The sequence below is a fragment of the Hipposideros armiger genome, unplaced genomic scaffold (genome assembly GCF_001890085.2).
Source record: "Hipposideros armiger isolate ML-2016 unplaced genomic scaffold, ASM189008v1 scaffold_554, whole genome shotgun sequence".
Lineage (NCBI taxonomy): Eukaryota > Metazoa > Chordata > Mammalia > Chiroptera > Hipposideridae > Hipposideros > Hipposideros armiger.
The window spans coordinates 946,677-968,603 of NW_017731904.1; the positions used below are offsets into that span (position 1 = coordinate 946,677).

Genomic DNA, 21,927 nt, shown 5'->3' on the forward strand with positions numbered 1-21,927 from the left:
AAATAAAATAAAATAAAATAAGAGACTCAATAGTTAGAGAAGAAGGGAACATTAAAAAGAATTTTTAACAGAAATAAGGAGTGGATCCTCAAAATCAAGTGACATGTAGGGTGTAAGCAGACACAGTCAAACCTGGCATAAGGGTGGTTAAAATACACAGAATGTCTAATATTTAAGTTTTAGTTATCTTTTTCTGCCATTTTTCTATGTCATGCAGTGATATAATGTCATGATATAATTTCTTGATATTTTAGGAAATGAAAAAGAAAACTTAGGTCTATAAGTGGAATGAACTGGAGCGTTATTGTAGAAGGTTGCTATATGAACAATTAAATAGGGAGCAGAAATTCCGAAGTGATAATGACAGGAGACACATTTATGCTTCTCCCTCCACAATTCATCATATCTTAAGGAAACAGAAATACTGAAGATGGAACTGTATTTCCCTGAGAACTTGGGACGATTTAAGCAATTTTATTAATATGTTTTCAAAATTGTCAATGAAGTTTACAATGTTGAGACTAGTATCCTTCACTGAAATGACTAATTTAATGCTGGAATAGATTTCTATATCTGGGAAGTAGACTGAAAGATCATTCTACCCAGCTATCTTTGTTTTAGGGAGATGCGTGTATAAACCCCCCAAAATTTGTAGATCTCAATTCTTAACAAGTGGACATGTAAAATCTCCTTTCAGAGATAAGTTCTTTAGCACTCTGACAGTTGAGAAGTCTATTTAATTTAAGATTTTATATATATATATATATATATGGTAGAGGGAAACAGTTGTATAGTGAAAAGGGCTATGGACTTTGAACTCAACATATCTGGGTACAGATTTCATCTACTTAGAGCATTAGGCCATTTAAAAAATTTGCTGAACCTCTCTTAGTCTCACCACACCTCAATACATTGGCAATATTATCACATGTTTTCCATATATGTTGTTAGAAATAATTTATGTAAGGATATATTTCAGAGTGTGGTATATAGCAAGTTTCAACAAGTGGTTCTTGTTACCATTATTAGAAATGAATTTGAAAATGCCTAAACTAAGTGGATCACTTAGTGATAAAGGCTGCAATCCTAATATGCCCACACTCAAAAAGTGAATTAAAGGGTAAAATGTCTAGAGGAGGGAATTCTGTGTAGTATCAAAGTATGAAAGTACCTTGAACTGGGAATGAAAAGATGTGCATTGAAGTCTCAGTTTTATGCAGTAAAAGCAACTTTGTGATTCTAAACCTCTCTGGCTAGCAGCTATCTAGACTGAGCAACAAAGAAACACAAGCAGAAAAAAATGGTATTTGGTTTACAAGGTCATTAAGGTTCCTCCTTGCTCTAAGACGCTAATTTTATTTACTTATTTTTTTCTAAAGCCTGACATCATATCAAGAAAGCCAGCCTTTAGAGACAACATCCTAAGGTTCTGAGACCACTTTCTTGAGCATTAATAGCAGTCAGAAATGTGTTTTCTAAAAATAAAGATGACTCTAGGAACATAAATGGAGTAAGTGTATTAAACTTTCTTTCTCTCGGCTTTCAAATGGTCCCAGTTTAATAGCTGTTTTGGTGTTTTTAAACAATTAATCTTTATCTCATTTTAATTAAATATGCACTTTCTGCAGTCCCAACACTTGTAAAACTGTAGTTTGCAATTTGACAGAATGATATTATAGTATTGAACAATATGTGAATTGGTTTAAAAGTAACCAGAGTTGAAGCATACATCAATCACTACAAGTGCAAACGCAGGTCACTAAAGCTGTCAATTTCAATCAGCTCTGTAATTAAATACATCACCAATATGGATTTTGTGTAAGAATGTCACTTGTTCTTCAGATGTCTGCTATGAGGACGAATCACACTTCAGTGTCTCTGCATAGGCTAAATATAGTATTTTTAAAAGCAGAACATCATCCATTTTTCCTGACTTGTTAAGTAGAAATCCATTTACTAATGTGTAGTCTAAAAGCTGTCTTTAAATATATATTTGAACTGCTATTTAATTAAAATGTTGCAATCTCTCAGTTGGCATTTTAAACTCATCATTCACACCTTTAGTGGCATTTGTTATGAAATAAATAGATAATGAATAATAATGATATTTTAAGAGGCTGAACAATTTGTAATTATGGATAATTTGTAATTAGAGATTATTATACGTTCAAAAAGCAGAAGATGCTTTTGGTTATGAAGAAATAAATTATTCATTTTGATTTCAGCATGAGAACAAAACTGTTTCACATTTAGAAAAATCTTTTATTTTTATTTTAAACAGCTATAAAGTGTCACCTCCTTCTATTACACTTACCACTACATGGGCAAGACTGAAACAAAGCCGTATTACCAAATATATATTGCCTGCCATTTGATTTAATCTTCAAATAAGCTCCAGGAAGCAGGTCCCTGGACAGTTAATCTTTAGTTTTGTAGCCCATGCACATTTTCAATAAGGTTACTGGGGAATTAGGCCCAGTAGGGAGAGGAAAAGCATATTGTTTTATTTCACAGACAGCTGTTGTGAGCCCTGTTAGCAAATTATAACTTTCTTAATTATGAAATACTTTACTAGTAGAATCCCTATCATTATGTTTGTGCTAGTCAAAACACGTCATTATAAATCTTTAGTATAAAGTTCCAAACTTTTAAAAAATTTTCCTTGGATAATAACATATAATGTTTATCATCAAAAATGTCATCTAAAAACAAAGCCCAATTATCTAACTTGAAATATTAAAGAACAGAGACAATAATTGGGGCCTTAATAAAGGTAACAATCAATATATTATAAAACACTTGAGGAAAGGAGTTATGTAAATAAAAAAGTGATACTAACTGTTCATTTTAGATGGTGTTGCTGTCCTCATTAATAATACACGCACCCTTTTCTCAATCATCTTTTAAATTATTCCTATTTAAACAATAGCATCAAAAAACAACAAATAGATAAACAAAAACCATGAATCTGAAAAAAAAATCATAAAAGCTGACTATCACTCTGCATGCCATCCAGAAAAAAGAAATTAAATAGTTAGAGGAACATAAAGCAAGGGGACATTAACTGTAAGTTGCTGACTTGAGGATTTTGGGGATTTTTTTGTTTTTCTTTGTGGTCAGCAGTAGCATGCAATAACTCATGGGCAATTTTCAGTGAATTATTGTACCTACTCAATTTATTTTGGAGCAATCTTTATAAGTTAAGGCCCCACTCATATAAGCCTACATTTTGGCTTCAGATGGATCTTTAACAGCATAAGAATATTATCATTTAATTTATTTTTGTTCCTCTGATCTTCATGTTCATCAGTTCTTAAAATGTATGAATAGCTAAGAATCATCTTTTTCAGACCAAATACTAAATAAATATGAGAAAGTGTAAAATTGTTCTTAAAAAAATGAAAATGTTGAAACCAATCAAATTTGCATTGACTTTCTTGGAGATACATGACCTGCTGGAAAGAGCTTTTACCTCCTCTGAAACTAAAACATGGCCACTCCCTTGATGCTCTTGTGAACTCTAAGTCCCCAATGAAGCATTTCTCACATGACCCCAGAAGCTATTTCAATTATTTTACCAGTTTCCCCAGTCCTCTGTTCCATGTCTTGCAACGTCCCACACAGCAGTACTTGTCTCCTACTTCACAGAAAAACAAATAAGTAAATAATAAAGGTCAGCAGTCAGGCAATCTCACCCTAAACCATCAACACCCACCATTCCTTTAAGTTTTCATGGACAAATTAGCTTTCTTATGTGAGAGTTGACCTTCCTACCATTGCTCAGGCTTATGTTCTTTGTTATTCACCACCGCTTCTCTCCATTAATTATTTCACTTACTCTCCTGCCTTGTATCTGTGTCCCTTCCTCTCTTAACTGATTTCCTTCTACATGAAAAAGTTGAAAAAATTCAAGTTTCGTCCTTGTTTAAAGCTACACAAACCTCTCAATCTTATATTAATCTCTAACTAGTGAAATTCTTCTTTGTTTCCTAATAGATAAAATGCAGCTCCTAATAGCATATACATGTTCTACATACTTCATCTCTCATTCTTTCTTCCACTTACCATAAAGTGGATTCTGCCAGTATCTCTCTGGTCAGACACTAATAAACTTCTTGTGGTTAAAGTCAGATGTAATTTTTATTTTATGTTATGTTACTTCCTCTCTTTATCATTTGACATTATTGACTTTTCCCTGATTCCTAGAAAGCAACTCTCCTTCCCTTGCAATAAGGCTTCCCCAGGTACCTATCTGTTGAAAGGTAGTACCCTCCAAGCTTCAGTCTTATTCTCTCATGCTCATGGGTACCTGGATCACCCCCAAATCTATTTATTGACACTAGACAAACTTTACTTCTCTGGCTGTATTATAAACACTATATAACAAGCTCAATGCCCAATGTTATCTCCATATTCTCTCCCATTTGGTCCCTCTCCATCTTATCTTCTTGTTTGAGGGAGAGGCCTTTTCATCCCTGAGAAGGGAAGGTGTGAGCAGATAATAAGAAACGCCTACATGAAAGAAAAAACAAACAAAACCTACGTTTTTTTGGTTTATTTGTTTGTTTTTTAAGTTCTATGTTCCCTTGAGAGTTACAGACTATTTAACTTTATGTTAAAATGATGAAGATGATTAAAAAACCAAATTACAAGCCATATTTCCTTAATAATGGTCTTTGTTACAAGTAATAGCATTTATTCTTATGAGTATTAACAAAGATAATAAAACTCATGATATTGTAGGAGAAGGAACACAATTTTCCCTGTGTCCTGAGTTCTTAGCAGAGACCCTTATAATAAAAACACAGGGGTAAGAGAAAAACAAAGAAGTTTGTTATGCAAACATATATACCTCATGTATACATGGAGATACCTAGGGAAAAACCAAATAACTTTCAAGGTATCTTACAATTCAGGCTGAAATACCATCTCAATAGGAAAAGGGAGAGAGGATGATCTTTACGAAAGATGAATGGGTCCTTAGAAGAAAGATGGGAGGAAAGATAGTTGTGACAAAGTTTGTCTGGGTATAGTGTTGACTTCTATTCTCACCTCCTGTGATAAAAGTCAATCTTCCTGATTGATGACTTATAGCAATTGAATTCTTTTTGGAGGCTCTGTCTTTAGTCAGATAAGAGAAATTCAGTGAAAGCCTCTCCCTGTGTTTGTTATTTTTCAAGTGCCTATAGCTCAAAATAATCAATATGCCAAAGTAGTATCTTTTGAGTTGACATATTCTGCTATGCTTCAATATCTAAATCTGCTTAATTCTCTTGAGAATATATACAAATATTAAATTAACATTGGAGCTGTAATGTTAAAAAATATAGTTAGTATCTTTTAAAAGACAGATATAACAGGATTATTTTACTTTATTTTAGAAGTCATCTGTTTATTTTCTGGCTTTTTACAGCAGTGGTGGAAAAGAATCAAACACCTATCTTTGTAACTTGTTTCAATCATTGGTAAAATACCACCAAACAACAATAACTGCTTGTCAGTAAAAAAAGATAATATATGGGAAAATTAAAATTAAATTGTACATTACATAATGGAAATCTATATAAGATAGATCCAACATACAGAAAGTATCCTGTTAATAAATTGCTTCACATATAACATAGGGCCCAATAGAATAATATACTGAGTTTCGAGAATCTTTAAAAAGGAAGATGAATTTATTCATTTTTTCAAAATAATCCATATTTGAGACCCTAATTATTTTATATTAATGTCCTAACACCTCTAAACAAATTAGGAATAATAATGATATTATTGAAAAAAGAATTAAGATCAAAATTTAAAAATTATGGATACTAAGTAATCTATGATTGTTTATGAATTTTACAATCCATTTTAAAAATTCTAAGAAAAATGGGTTTGAAAGCTTTACAAATACTTAGAAAAATAAAGAAACAAATTACACCAAAATAGATTAGAAGATTTGAGGGACATGATTTTATTCTACCGATTGTGAACTTCAGATAAGTCACATTAAAATATTATGTATAGATGATATATAATGGCCTGTTTGCAAAGAAGTAGCTGTTTGCTTGTGAAGGCCTATGCTCCCTTGCAAATTCTGGCTGGCTAGCTGCAGAATAAAATGATCAAGTGGTCTACCAGGACAAGAAGGCCTTGGGCAGCCACTCACCTTACAGTGTAAAACCATTTTTTTACAAAATTAGAGGAGTTGCATTGAACTCTCTTCACTTTTGCTTTGTTTCTTTTATCTTTTCCATTTGAAACTCAAGAAGCAATGCCGTATGAAAGCATTAAGGTTGATTTCATTTGTGATTTGAAGAATATCCATATTACAGATTATTAAATTAATGGCAATCTAACCTTGAAAGCACCTCTCTCTGCTGAAAGAGCAACACTTCATCACCTGTTTTGATTCATTAATGTATCATTTAACTTGGTATGACACATGTTCAGCAGTTATAATTACATTATGGTCTTCCTATTACATCAGCTCTGCTCCAAGTTTCTGTCACCACAAGTCCAATTTTCAACATAGAGCAATCCACTGCACTCTTTCCTTATTAGTGTCATCTTTAATGTAGCAGAGAGGCTGAACCATTACTTGGCACTGAGAGTTTAACAGCAATTAACCCCTGCTCTATCCCCAGGGAGAAGTACATCAGCAACTTGCCAAAACACTGTAAACAAGCTGGCCAAGATCAATGTGCAGCCACGCTGGCTGCAGAGCACCTCGTGTATTAATTTAGGATTGATACATGGGGAAAAAGGGAAAGTGGTCTGCATGAAATTAACCTGAGTCACTTCCCTACCCTAAACTGGATATATTTCTTCCCAAGGATAGGTATAGAACTGAAAAAAATTAAAAGAGAATCATGCTTACAGTTAGCAAATATAGTGCCGGTTTCTTCTGCTTTATTTCCATAAGAAAATAATTATTGAATTCATTATTTCACTGGATGGTTTTTTTGAAGATGGAAAATGAAATGCATAAACAATGTAGTCACATAATTTAAAGGTCAAATTCAAAGAGCAAGTGACAAAGCAAACTCAATTCTGAGATATTCCTTAGTTGTCCTAAGGTACAAATGACAAGGAGAGCCATACATCGCATTCTGTAAATTTCATCTGAGGAAATTCCTAGCACGATGAAGTAATGCTGAGACAAAGCAAATCCCTAGAGTTGGTGGTACAAACTTACAGAGTGCAGAGACAGTACCCAGAGCAGAATGTATGGCCTGGCATTTCCTAGACCCTCTCTGCCCTACTCTGTACCTGCAGAAAGCCTCAGTACAAAGCTGGATATTTTAATATGGCAGTCCTGAAAGTGGGAGGAGCATTATGCTGAGAGGATAAGCGTTTGCTATAGATACAAGTAATGCTAAAAGATTTGGAGGACATATCCAGACCTAAACCAAAGATTTAGCTTCTTACCTCATTTCAGCACATTAAAGAAAAAAAAAAGGTCATAACTCTAAAGGGCCAATTATTTTCCTGTTGCTACATGAGTCACATTTATGTGCTGAGACCATGTATTTTAACATTACCCTCCCAATATTGGCACTACTGTATCATCACTTTCAACTTAATAGTAACTGCACCTCAGGCTGAGTGGTAGCCTGCGCATCACTTTGGAGTGGAACAAGAGCTCTTGTAGATGCAAAACTTCTTTTTGACGCAAATACTAATTTGTTCATTTGTCTGCATCGCTTGCCTCTCCATATATATATATATATATATATATTTAAGATTGCAGTGTTTTGTTTTATTGTGTTATTGCTGTTCTTTGTTTATTTAAATAGCCATGTTTCTCTAGATCTTGGGAAGCCCTAGATTCCAGGGAACATCTGAGAAACAGATGACATTGTGGATGACTTTATTTGGGAGTATTTTTTATTATTAATTTTACACATCGAGATCCCAATTTCCTTCAGAACTTGGACCTAAGAGAGAATATGATTGATGGAGATTAGCTCACAGTGTGGGAGCAATGGGTTTTATGTTGCCAGGCAACATATATTTTTATTCTAAATGACTATCAAATGACACATACAGAAATGAAATATAGGAAGTCTCCTTTCAAATCTAATTGAATCAATTGCTTATATACATGTTAGTTTTATGACATACATTCAACTCTTTCTTGCCTTATTTAATTTCTCAATTACAGTTAATACAAATGATTACTCCTTCCTTGGTCTTTCTTCACTTGGTGTCGAGGATACCAAAGTTCTAGATCCCCTTCTATGTCACTGGGTCCTCTTTTTAGCCCCCTTTCATGGATTCTCCTTCTCTTTGCTTCCCTCTATTTTGAGTGTCCCTGAGACTCAGCCCTGGAACTCCTTCCTCATTCTCTGTCCAGTGAATTCACCTAGTATGTCCTCCTAAATGCCACACGCAAGACTGGTAACATACACACTTCTTTATCCAGTCGCAACTCCTTCCTTGATTTACACCTTTGCATATTCAACACCCTATTCTACTTCACCAGGGGGTGGATGTATAATATGCATCTCAAGAGCAACAGGACCAAAACAGAGCTCCTGAATCTTCCATAGATCAAAAACTTGAATAGCACTCTATTTTCATTGTTTCCCCTTAGATCTCACCAGAAATATGTATTGACTGAAAGAATAATATAGTATGCAAAACATGAAATGAAATAAACATATTTACAGAGAGATGAAAACATACACTTAAAAAGATGAGACATGGTGATTGAATCGATCTCAAATTCTAGTGTCCCTCGGTAACTATTTTTATATAGCTTATAAATATCTTTAAGGATTTAAAAGTTACACACCTATTGGAAATGTCAATTTTTAAAGTAACTGACATTTGAGAGATTATCTGCTGTCAAATGAGGTTATCAATAAAAAAAAAATAGTCTCCCTTTCTCAAGATGTAGCATTCTGGTCTCATGATAGGACCAATCGCTTTAAAGCAAACTTCATGTTCTGAGTTGATCTCAATTCATCAGCTTAAAATACTACAACACCCTAAACTGTACCGCATATAGTCACTTCTAACTGATACAGACTCTGAGATTGTCTTAGTCTCCCTCTTCTAGTGGGTCTTCAAGGATAGTGGGTAAAAACTGCGAGGACGCATTTACCTTATTATATTCCAAGTCCAGTTAGGAGCCCCTACGTGGGCTTAGGGGCAGGGAATGCATAACCAAGGTCAGGGTTTTCCAACCATCGGTAGGCAGAGAACGAATCCTGGTTTTGCCTTGCACCCTGCTTTTCTCTCCTGTCCCTTCTAGATGACTCATTTAACAAATTTTTGTTGAGCATGACTGTACACCAGTTACAGTTATAGAAACTGAGGCTACCTCATGTGTAAAAACTAAAGCTTCTGGCCTTGTAAATCTTATACTTAAGTGAGAAGAAATTGACAGTTAAAAAAGTGCATAAAACTTCTAGTACACCAGATGAGACTACGTGCTAGCGGAGGAAAACAATGCAGGGAAGTAATATAGGAAATCCTAGTTGGGAACAATAACTTTAGATTTACTGGTCACTGAAAGCTGTATTAGAAAGGAACATTTGAACAAGGACTTGAGGCATTCGGGAAATAGGCATCAAAAACTCAGCTGAGCTGGAGAGAACTGAACCGTCAGGTGCTGAAATAGTCAATAAAGCAACAAGCCAAAATGAAAGTAGCAATCAAGCCTCTAATCATTTACTGCAATAGTATAAGCAAGAGGTTAAAACCAAAGAGAGGTTTGACTCCCCACCCCCCTTTGCATTTTCCTCCAAAGAATGGCACACTGGTAGAGGATCAGTTAGATTAGGACAGATGCGCAAGTCTTAGTGCTTTTAACAGAGCCTCCCCACCCCCAACAATAACAACAAAAATAAAACAAAGCTCTTCTGCAGTTTTATGAACCTGAGGGCAGGACAAGGGGAATGAAGGACTAGGAATGGGAAAGTGTAAGTCCTGAGTCAGAATTCGAAAAAATGTCTTCAAAATTTTACTTTCCCTCAATAAAGAGTTATTGATAGACGTGCTTGAAGACCTTGACCCGAAGAGCCCGTATAAAGAGACCTAGGAATGAAGGTGTCTGGGCTAGGACTACAAAATATGTAGAAGACTGGCCTGCAGAGGGGCTTCTGTCCTGACTGCAACTCCCCCTTGAGGCCGTAATGCACCGGCTGTGTACTGAGGCCGATGGGGGGAGGCAGCTTTCCCCCATTGGGCCTGTCAGGGAAAGCCTTCATAATAGCTTATGCTCACACCTGAAAAATCACACATCTAAGTTTCCTGGCCAGGAGCTGGACTCCTCAATAGGAAGAGGGAGGAAAATAGCAGGCGAGAAATCCATGAAAGGGAAGCATGACTGGGGTATTAGAGGGGAAAAAAAAAAGAACACATTGAAGAATGTGTTTGAGCTGTTTGAAAGTGAGCTGTGAAGGGAACTATAATTATATATACATATAACCTCGGGACATGGAGTAGAGTGTGGGAACGGATTCAATGGAATTGTAATAGAAGGGCAATAGATGGGGGAGGGGGGTTGTTACTTTGTGAGGGTGAAAAGGGTAACTATTGCATTGTTCTGTACACCTGAAACTAACAATAAAAAAATCATTATTAAGACAAAATAAAGAAATATATGCTTAGAGAAAAAAAAAAAAAAGAAAAGTGCCAAATTAGATAGAGCCTTGGAAACCTGTGGGAGGACTCTGGCTTTTACTGTGAGGAAGGAAATGATTGGATGATTTCGGTGAAAGGCAGCCATGATCTAACTTATGTGTTTGCTATAGAATTATTCTGAAGTCTAAGTTTAGGTTATAGTATTTTAGAGGGAAGGGCAGAAGTAGCGATACCAGTTAAAAAGCTCATGAAATGACCTAGGAAAATACAGGATAGTGGTTTGGACCAGGATGACATAGGAGAAGTAGTGAAAAGTGATGAGATTCTTAATATATTATGAAGGTAGAACTAACTAGCGAATTTATGGGTGGATTCAATGTGGGGTGTAAGAAACAAAAAGTAGTCAAGACATGGGCCGGGACTTTTTTTTTTAGACTGAGCAAGCAGAAGAACGTAATTTTTAATTACTGAAATGAAAAAAAGATGACTGGAAAGCAGGTTAATGTGTGTGTAGCGGGTGAAGTTTTGGGGAAATCTAAAGTTGGATTTTTGATATCTATTAGAAATCCTGGATCAAATATATGGTGATGGAAAGAGAACTGACTCTGGGTGGTGAACACACAATGTGATATATAGATGATGTATTACAGAACTGTACACTTGAAACCTATGTAACTTTGCTAACCATTGTCACCCCAATACATTTTAATTAAAAAACATAATTAATGGAACTAATTGATATAATAAACCCTTCAACCAAAAACAACAACAAAAAAGAAACCCCACTGCTTATCTTGTAGGTTAGTGATTCAATAACTCCAAGAGATCTTAGAATGCTAGGAAATGAGTCAGGCCAAAGATCTAAATTCAGGAGTTTCCATCATATAACTGGGATTCAGTGCAAGATGATGAATGAGATCATAGCAAGTATGAATGTAGAGAAAGAACAGGTCCAAAGATTCGGCCCTGGGGCACACCAATGTGAAGTGGTCCTGGAGATAAGCCAGCATGAACCAAGGAGACTGATAAGGAATTGTTAAGCAGGGTAGGTAGAAATCCTAAAGGGTGGTGTGGTGCCCGAAATGCCAGTGAGGACAGCATTTCAAAGAATCAATTTTGTCACATGCTCCTGGGAGGTCAGTATTAACTGCCCATGACAAGAACAGTTTATGTTGGGACAAACGTCCTACTGGAATGTGCTAATTACTGTATCGGAGGAGAGGAATTAGAGCATAGACCACTCATTCAAGGAGCTTTGCTGTGAAGGCAGAGAAGTGGAATGTAGTAGAATAGAATATTTCTTGCAATGATAGAAATTATTGCTTATTTGTGTGCCAATGGGAATGGTTATGTGAATAATAAATGAAATGCCGATTCAAGAAAATGAAGGTAGAATTTCTGGAGCAATGTCCTTAAGTAGGTGAAAGAGATGGATCTAGAACACAAGTGGAGGGTGGCCTTTAGACTAAAGCATAAGTAGTTTATCCAGATTGACAGGAGAGAAGTCAAATAGGAGGGCAGAGGTACGAATGGGTGCATGTGATGGTGAGGACTTGTGGAAAGCATCTTCTTATTGCTGATTGCTTCTATTTTCAGAGTGATGTAGAAAGTGAGCTCGCTTGTCAGTGCAAGTGAAGAGGGAAAGAAGGTGTACCTGAGGGTTTGAGAAAAGAAAAGGACATTTGTAGAAGTCATTTCAACTCTCAATTAGACAAATAAAATGTAATATAAATACCAGTTAACACTAAGGATCTGCCAAAATGTAATGGTAATGAATGTTAAGTGAAATACACCAGAATGGCTACGCTTTTTTCTTGCTGTGATCACGAAGGTGGCTGCAGACGAGGAATAAGCTGAGTTGCATTTAAACAGTATTAAAGTTTTGCTGCATCATTATGACAAAAATATCATACGAATGATATTTTTGGTGATCTGCTCCCCTCATCTACTTTCCTTTTTTTCTCCATCAGTCCTAAAATTCTCTAGAGACTTGGGTGTTTAATGTCTTTCATGCAATTTGGCTTGGAAAATAAAGATCGATGTCTTAGTGTATAAATTCAGGTTATCGAATCTATTTAAAGCAACACTGGGGTAAAAACCCTTTCTTAGAAGCCATTTTATTATATCTGACTTACAACACAACAACAAGAAATGTTAAATAACTTCCTCTTAAGACCTATGCTTAGATACTAAGCCTCCGCTTAACTTCCCACCTGGACCAGCAATGCAAACAGCCATTATTGTAATTATCGCTAGTCAAATAAACTAACCTGAGGAGGGGAAATCACATTGTTAAATTTTAATTTCACACACACACACACACACACACACACACACAAACACACAAAATTAAGTTGGCAATGATTTAAAGCTCTGCCTAGTCTTTCAGCTAACTATCTCCAAGTCAAAAGCCATAGCTGCCAAGGAATGCTTCGATGCCAAGTTAATTACCTAACAATGTGAACTTGAAGTTGGACCAAATAGAGCTTCATTAGCATTGAGCATCATTGACTCAGAAGGAAGCCAAAACCAGGGGAGGAAAAATGACAAAAGAAAAAAGAATGTTTTTTTCTTAATGAAAAATCATGTAAATATTAATTTTACAAAATTGGTTGATCATTGTGAAAAAAAAATAACAACCCTTTTATAGAAGGAAAGAGAAAGCATCCATTGTACTCATACTTCCTTGGGCATGGTATTCAGGTACTGGCACATCTCACTAGTATTTTAGCTTTGTTATGAGCCAAAACTCATGGTCAAATTCCCACAAGGCTAATAAATCCCTTCTGGGCTTCCTCTAATGCCATCTTCTGGTTACTAATGGAAGTGGCTTATATGTCCAGGTTAGGTAAACACATCTTTATTATTATAAGAAAAGATAAGGGAAGAAAAATAGTTAAATTACTATCAAGTTGACTTGAATTAACACTAATATCTATTTCCTTCAAGCTTTGATTTTAAAACTTAAGCAGAGAGTATATATGTGCATGTGCGTGTACGTGTGTGTGTGTGTGTGTGTGTGTATTTAGAATGTTTCTTTTCAGAGATGAAGCAAGAATAGAAAAATGTGTTCTAGGTAAAATTTCCTCAAAGCATGTAGGAGAAATAGGGAAAAAGTTTTATTTTGGTCTAATGAATGATGAACAAAGAAAAGCTAAACAAACACAGACTGTTAGGTCATTGTCAAAGGACTCAGCCTTTAGTAATTAATGATTTGGACCCCCATTACTAGAAAATATTTTAAAGAAAAAAGAATGTTAAAAATGAATTATTGACATAATATAACACATTATTTATAAATAAAAATTTCATTTCTAATTGAAAATTGGCACCTTGTCACTATCTAAACTTGACTTCAAAAGCAACAGCTGGGAAAGCATCTTTTTAGTTCTTAATTACTGTAGCACATAAACAAACTTTTTTTCCCTCTATCATAAAGCACTTGTCTAGCTGAGGATGAGATCAAAGCACAAGATGTGGGAAAAGAAATTATGACCTAAACCATAAACATGAAATCTAATAAAGGGCCATGAGGAGCCTCAAAAGTAAACTTATAACACATTTTTTTTCATTATTTAAAGTCAGATCATTGAGAATCATGATGAGCAACTAGAATGAGACTCAGGACACCTTTTTCTCAAATATATCTTTTTTTCTAAAAGGCTGTTACAAAATTAGAAAAGGAAACTGATGTAATATGAGCTCAATTTTCCTCTGACAGGATCCCTAAAGCGTGAGGGAGAGGAAAGAGGAGACTCCGTCTCACTTCTCTAGTGTTTGGCATTGGTCCGCCTCTTGCTCTTCCTAATCTTTCACACTTAATTGTGATCTCAGAACCAATGTCTCCCTCTGCAATCCTAAGGAACCTTGTAAAAACTAACACAGAGCAAAATTAGGAACTTATTACTCTGGTCTAAGAGAAAAGGAATATTATTTGTTCCATCTAAAGCTAAAGAGGGCTATTCTTTGAAGTTTGAAATGTTTGCAATAGCTTAATGTTCACATATTCACAAGGAAACTGGAAAATCATTATATATTATCTATCTATATCTATCTATCTATCTATCTATCTATCTATCTATCTATCTATCTATCATCTATCTATCTATCTATATTCCTTCTATTCCACCTGGCCAAACCTTAGGCACTTTTTCAGATAACTGCATTTTTACTTTAAGTGAACCATATTTTAAAACACCATAATTTAATATCATTACAATGATGTCATAGATGATATTACTTTTTCTCCTTCATTAAAAACCTTGACACTGGTTGTAACACAAAGAAAAATGTAGAAACCAATGAAATAGTCTAATACAGAAACACCTGTTAATGAAAGCATTTGCAATACAATCCCTAGCATGCCAATAGTATTTTGAGAGTCACCCAAGGGAAATGTTTGTGCAGGAGTCTGGAAGTGACTGTATAGTCAGCAGGAAATGGAACATTATGTTGTGAGAAAGAGAATATAAAGTCCTCCATTTTTCCTTTAAAAAGAAGCACCAAGACAGCCTGGCATAACCAAACTAGCACCCAATAACTTCTGATGTACCTACAAGTCCTACCACTGTGAAAAGTACTTACCTGTGAGAGAGGTGTGCTGTATCACTGAGGCTCCTCTAGTGATGCATCTATCTTAAATTAGGTCAAACATGAAGACAGCAGGAATTTGAAATATGGGAGAAGGGAAGTGTTACAGGTTTCTGTAACGACCACAACACTGCAAGCACTAACATGGCTCTGTTTTAGCTAGTCACAGAAAGCATGAACCAAAGAGGAAATACTAAATCTTACATACATTTGACTCTTAGTGTGAGGGTAGGGGGTGCTGAACCTGTAGACCCAAAAATGCATGTACAAATTTTGATTCACTCAAAAGTTAACTGAAATCAGCCCTTAACATCCTCAGATTTGGCAAAGTACAGATCGAAAACAGGTGTAGATCTATGGCTGGGAATTCGTGGCTGGGAAACTGCAGCTGGGAATGTGAAAATACTGTTTTCCATGGACTATTGGTTGAATCTGTGGATCAAAACCTGAGGCTAAGAAGGGCCGACTATATTGAAAAAATCTGGTATGAGTGGACCTGCGCAGTTCAAACCCATGTTGTTTAAAGTTCATCTGTGAATGTACTGGAAAGTCTTGGATGAGGAAACCAAAATAATTCAAGCTAACAGTCATCCACATGAAAAAATGTGAATGTATGCAATGTACTACATCATAATTCCTGTATATCTTGGGCAAGTTGCATTGTGTTTCAGTGGTGTGTTTAGAATTTGGAATTAGAATTAAGTGATAGTTATAGACACTTTCAATTCAATTCTTACATATGTACTTTTCTTCACTTGGATAATACAATCTTTCTTATTCAATGTGAAATTGGATGCACTCCAAGAAACTAACATTTTTCAGATGATAAAACATGTAGAAAGACATATTTTTACTGATTAATGTTATTATAGACTCCAACATTCCCTCGAATCATCTAGTTAGAAGTAACATAACATTTTGTGATTTTTTTTTACTTGATATTTAGTACCTATTGATCTGGTAGTGGACTTACTTAAAAGTAGTTTGATGAAAACATGGGGAGAAAAACAGAACTTCAACTCTGAATCCAGGGAGAATTCCATTTGAATTGGAAAATCCTATTTGAATCTGAATCTCTCTGCTGTCTCTTACTAGCTAAATGGCCTCAAACAAATAACTTCATCTGTATATATCTCAGGTTATTCAACTAAACATTAGAATTAATAATGGCATCATAGAGTTACTGAAATGTTAAATTAGGTAGAAATTACTTAGCACATAATAGTTAATAAGGCTCATTTTATGCTATTTCTTTCTTGTCTCAACCTTTGCAAATGTAAATAAAGTTATATATGTTCTCAACAAATATTAGGAGCAATCCATGATGCTTATGGAAAATAGGAGTACCTCAGGATCACATGCACTGCATATTTTAAATTCTTCCATCTCATTTCTCTTTACTCTCCAAGGGCAAGCAAGTTAACAAGTCATTCAGTTATAGGTATTAAGGGCTCATTTTCTAAAATGTTCCTTCAAGAAAACTAATTAATATGAGTGCAGAAAATGAGAAACACCAATCAAAAGAAATAAGAAAAAACAAAAACTTGATGAGATGTTCATAGAACAGATCATTTAAATGTGGGATTTCTTTTTTCTTATTTGAGTGCCAGAACTACTCAATTCTGGATAACTCTTCTTAATAATCGTTCAAATGATTGTCAATCCAAACAGGTATGATCCAGGGGCTTATGTGTTAAATCGGCATTATAAAGCCAGAAGATATTCTCGATAAGACCCTCCTAAAGGAATTGCTCCATATTACATACAGGTACCTGTTATAAGTGTTTCTGCAAAACGGGGCTTAAATACTAGCATTTTTTTCACTTGAGGGAAAATGAGCACACTGTGGGGAGTGGGGAGAATTATTTTGAAGATTCTGGTGTTTGTTTTTCAAATTGTTTACAGCCTGAAAAACTGGAGGTGCTTTCTGATTGTTGTGCAAATATATAACCAATACCCTCTCCTCAGTATGTCAGGTGAGCAGGTAAATATGTTAAGACTCTGATGTGGAGAATTTGTATCCCTAACACATTCTTCCCCCAGGTTAACTTGCTAGGTTAATTCCATCCCTAGGTACTCATTCCTAAACTTCCTTTAATTGGCAATTGAGAGGTATTTCAGCAGACAGGCGTGCTGCAAATACCCTAAAGACAACAAAAGGGGAAAAGTTAACAAGGGGTTCTGAGGCACTGCGACAAGGGTGACAAGGTTTGTTAAGCACGAATAAAGGAGATGAGCATTGCAGGAGGTATTATGGATTGGCAGCCTTTTCAGAAAGGTCAGCAGCTTCCTTTTATAATTGCTTCCATTCATTTCAATACAGTGTGCGAGAACACTCTAAGGCCAGAAGCGGTCCAAAAGCATACTGGTTTCTTCCCTTTCCTTAGCAGCATCTCTTTCATTCAAAATAGCTTTTCTTTTAACATCCTTAAAAAATCACATGTGAGGAAATGGTATTTTAAAAACTTGGGTTACAATTCTCATATAACTCTCTAGTAAATTTTATATGATTCATTCGAGAAAACAGGAGGTGACTTTGGACCACAGTGAAATTTTACTTTCATTTTAAAAACATGATTAAGCACCTAAAGCACTTTGGGTATAGCAGGACAAATATCTTGGCTTTTGAAACATGAAAGTGACCAAATAGCGCAGAGTAAGATTTCAAAAGATTTCCTGATGTGTGTTCTTTTCAAATTCTGCTGATCTTCCTGGTTTTTTTTCTTATTTAGCAAACTTGATCCAACTTAAGTTAACCTCGGTTTGAGCTATTGAGAACATTTGTAATGCACAGGGTCTGAAATTTTCAAATATACTTAGGATATTTCTTTAAAATGTGTAATTCTAGCCTCAACATCCCAAATTCAGATTCAGTGGTTCTATAATGAGACCCAAGAATTTGCATTTATGCAAGCATACCAACTCCCCAGTAATTTTGATGCAGAAGTTTCCTAGACAATTAGAGAAACAACATACAGAACCAGAAGACACCCAAAGGAAAAACTATTTTGAAAGGAACAACATTATTTATTAGTCTTTTGTAAACCCCTGAGGCTAATGACATTTTGGCATAAGTATTCTTTTACTTTGTTTTTGGTATATTTCTTCTAAGTCATTATGATAGAGATTATATAGTTCTAGTGATGAGATCTGTCACGGATACATAAAGAAAACAGATAGATGATAGATAGATAGATAGATAGATAGATAGATAGATAGATAGATAGATAAAATTTTATACAAAATAAATTAAAAAACAAAAACTAACATCTTCAATATAAACTATTTTATTTAGTACTTTTTTAAATGAAAAAATAGGTAAGTAGATAACATTCTTATAATCATATATTTATGAGTCTTCTGAGTAGTGTATACTTTGCTTTTTTAAATTTTTGGTCTTGTATCCCACCACACTCCTTCCTATTCTAACTGCTGTACTGATAGCTCCTCTGCAGGAATTTCATCATTTGTGTATTATTTGAATGGCAATTGCTGAGCTCATGCTCCCACAGCAAACTTTCATAAGCTGTTAGTTCGTTTGGAGGAAACAAAACATATTCTTCCCTTTTCCACTCACAGATACAGCCGGTAGCTGGATACATGACTTAAGCTCAGTCCATCAGAAATTCTGAAAAGTCAGATCTTTGCTGGTGGCAGAGGGAACGGTTGACATCAGATTTCCAGAAACAGTGTAAATGGTTTGCAAATTGTGTGGTTTCTGATGCATCCCCTTTATGGGGTTCCTGCTCTTCACCCTCCAGAGCTCCTTTGACTTCTGCTAATTTCCAGCCTTGGTTTGTCAGCTTTCTACTGGTTTTCTGAGTCTCAATTTGCTTCCAATGATTCCCTTATTGTTTAAAAATACTCAGTTTTTTCTCCCCTCTTGTTTTCACCAAGATCCCTGAATAAAACACTTTTTCTTAATTGATGTTTTTCTTTGACAAAGGCATGTCTGGCAATAAACACAGATATATTTGTGTACAATTCAGGGATTATTTATGATTATATCATCCATGATACACTATGAAGGAATTAGGAGTTAAATTCAACATTACATAGGAAATTTGAAAAGAAGTAGTCAGGAACATATAAAATAATTCAGCATGAACTTCAGAACATATAACTGTATTGGAAAAATGTCCCCACTGATTTTGACTCACATGGGTTTTGGGTTTATCATATTTTTAACAAGTGGTTGAAAATTAAGCAGAGTGAGAACCCATAAATTATCTGGCCCACAACTGTACAGATATGTTAGTGAATCAAGTTGAGAATAAGTTGCTAAAACCAAATTTTAAGGTTGTATGAAGGAAGTGTCTTAAGGTATGCAACAGCAAAAATTGAGAAACATTAACACATGTCCATGTGTACATAATTATTTTCCAAAACTATGGCCTGTCATGTATTGAGAGCTTTAGAAAGGAAAACTAAAATGTAATTGCACATGAGAAACAGATTTCAACTCTAGCTAATATGCTCCTATTAACACACTCATAAAGGTGTGTCTAGAATTGGTGGGATAGCTAGTTAAAACAGCGAAGCTATTATTTATTTATTATGATTAAAAAAGTAAAGAGAGCCCCCATTCTAAAATCTTCATTTAATTATGATTAACTTCATATCACGGAAAACTTTTAATTTATGCACACCATGTTTGCAATTGGCCCGCCAGTGGCAGTAGTCATACTGGCTATTTTATAATGGTGAGTACTGGAAATAATAATGGCAGTTTAATGAGATCCCATCCCATTGGACTGCGAACACTTCAATAGATATGGAAAGGAAAGGTGACTGAACACAAAAATACTGAACTTAATTTAAATGAATAATAATAATAATAATAATAATAATAATAAAAACAATAAACAAAAATCTCTGTTGCACACACTCTTCTGTGTCTCTTGGCATGCCTCTTGATTTCTTTCAGGAGAGAGTTTGTAAGTCAATGTACCCAATACAATATGTTGAATACACATATGAATAAATAAATGGGTCTCTGAAATAGGAAGAAAAATAATTACCTCTTTGGGTATAATACTCATCAGTGCATTCATGAAATATTTCTAAGCATTCCCTTTTCCAAGCAATTGGTAAGGATTCATTTCCCCACCCCCTTTGGCATTGGATGTGACCATGTGGCACATTTTGGCCAATGAATTGTGAAATGAAAATGATGTGTCACTTCTGGATGGAAGCTTTTAAAGTCAGTGCACAATACATTATTTTTAAACTATTATTGCTGATTAATATATTGAGATAAAGCTTCAGTTAAACTAAATTCCTGAGTAGTACAATACAGAGCAAAACATATACATTACAGAGCTTATCCACAGTAAACACGTAGAGTAAGCAAGAAATGAGACATACAAGTTTAGATATTGTTGCTGTAGCATAACCTAGCTATTCGCAATTAGTACACAGGCTAATTGTGAGAGTTAAATAAAATAAGGTGAAAATGCATTGTCAGTAGTACAATTTGTATATATGTTATTTTTATTTTATTACAATAAAGACTTTTTTAGCATTTATGAACAAAAATACATTTAATAATTAAACTGACCCATATATTTGGCAAACCTCACTCTGAAAGAAATCAAGAAACAGGGTAAGAAATTACTAAATATATGACATAAATTATTTAAAGGAAAATATGTTTTATAAACTCAAATGCTGATGAGAATTAAATTGTCATTAACACATGGTTAGATTTTCTTTGTAAGAATCGTAACAGAGAAATAAAACTATATTTTCTGGTGTGTTGAATCCAGGGTTATCCCAAAGAAAAACTATGCAGAAGGCAAGACAGTTTTAAGTTTTTTCTTCTTCTGGTGTTTTTCTTATTCCTTACTTCAAAGGTAAAATTCCCTACAGTTAAAATATCAAAACTGTTTAGCAATCTAACCTGAAGTGTGTTCCAATAGGTCCTTTCACTGTTTATTATCCATTCTCTCCCTCAAGTTAAAAGTTATTTATAACCATTCCTATTCATGTTTTCCTATCATGTTGGATTTATTTTATAAAGATGCAAGTAATTGAGCCAAAAGGAAGACCGCAGCAAAAAAAAACAAACAAACAACAAAAAAAAACAAAAACCATTGCAAAATTTTTGTAAAATAGTTCTCCCTATGTGCGTGTATTCCCTTAATGTTATGAATGTTTGGAGAAAAAGAGGTTTAAAATCTATTTTAACTATTTCATTTGTGATTTCATTATTTTATACTGTCAACATACTTCTGAATTCAGTGTTATGCTAAAGTCAACTCCTCTGCTGATCTATGTTTTAAAATGCTACTTGAGGCTACTTTTTGTTTAGTCTAAATTTGAATGTGTCCCCCCCCAAAAAAAAAAAAAGGTAGAACTTACGGCACTCACCCATTTAGATGTCAGAAGAAGTTCTATATGTCCACTAAATTAAAACATCCTAATCATTGGCTGTCAAGCCTTGGAGAATTTGGCACTGCCTCATGTTTCTATTTATGACAGCTCACAAAGGGCATGCTGTGAACTGCTTTTTTTCTGCCTAGGACCCAATTAGGAGTGACAAATGCAGGAGTTTTAATACCCCAAATACAAATATGTGATATTAAGTGTATATCTAGAGGTGAAGTGAGGTCACTAACTTATTTGCCGGTGTTCAGCATTCTGAATCAAGACCATTAAAGTTTGCTTTGCCATTGTGAAGACTCTAGATCCGCAAGTCAAAATATTGCTTTGCAAAATACAACATGAGTCCTGGAAAGTAAAATTGCCTGAAGG

The 21,927-nt window shown here is 34.8% G+C and overlaps 1 long non-coding RNA gene across 1 annotated transcript in view; it reads right to left on the reverse strand.

Annotated features, from left to right (window-relative positions):
- Nucleotides 1–21,589, reverse strand: part of LOC109371233 (uncharacterized) — a 93,693-nt gene extending 72,104 nt beyond the window's left edge. The window contains exon 1 of the long non-coding RNA XR_002121845.1: nt 21,544–21,589. This is a non-coding gene — a long non-coding RNA (uncharacterized LOC109371233). The remainder of the gene's footprint in view (nt 1–21,543) is intronic.
- Nucleotides 21,590–21,927: the final 338 nt, after the last annotated feature.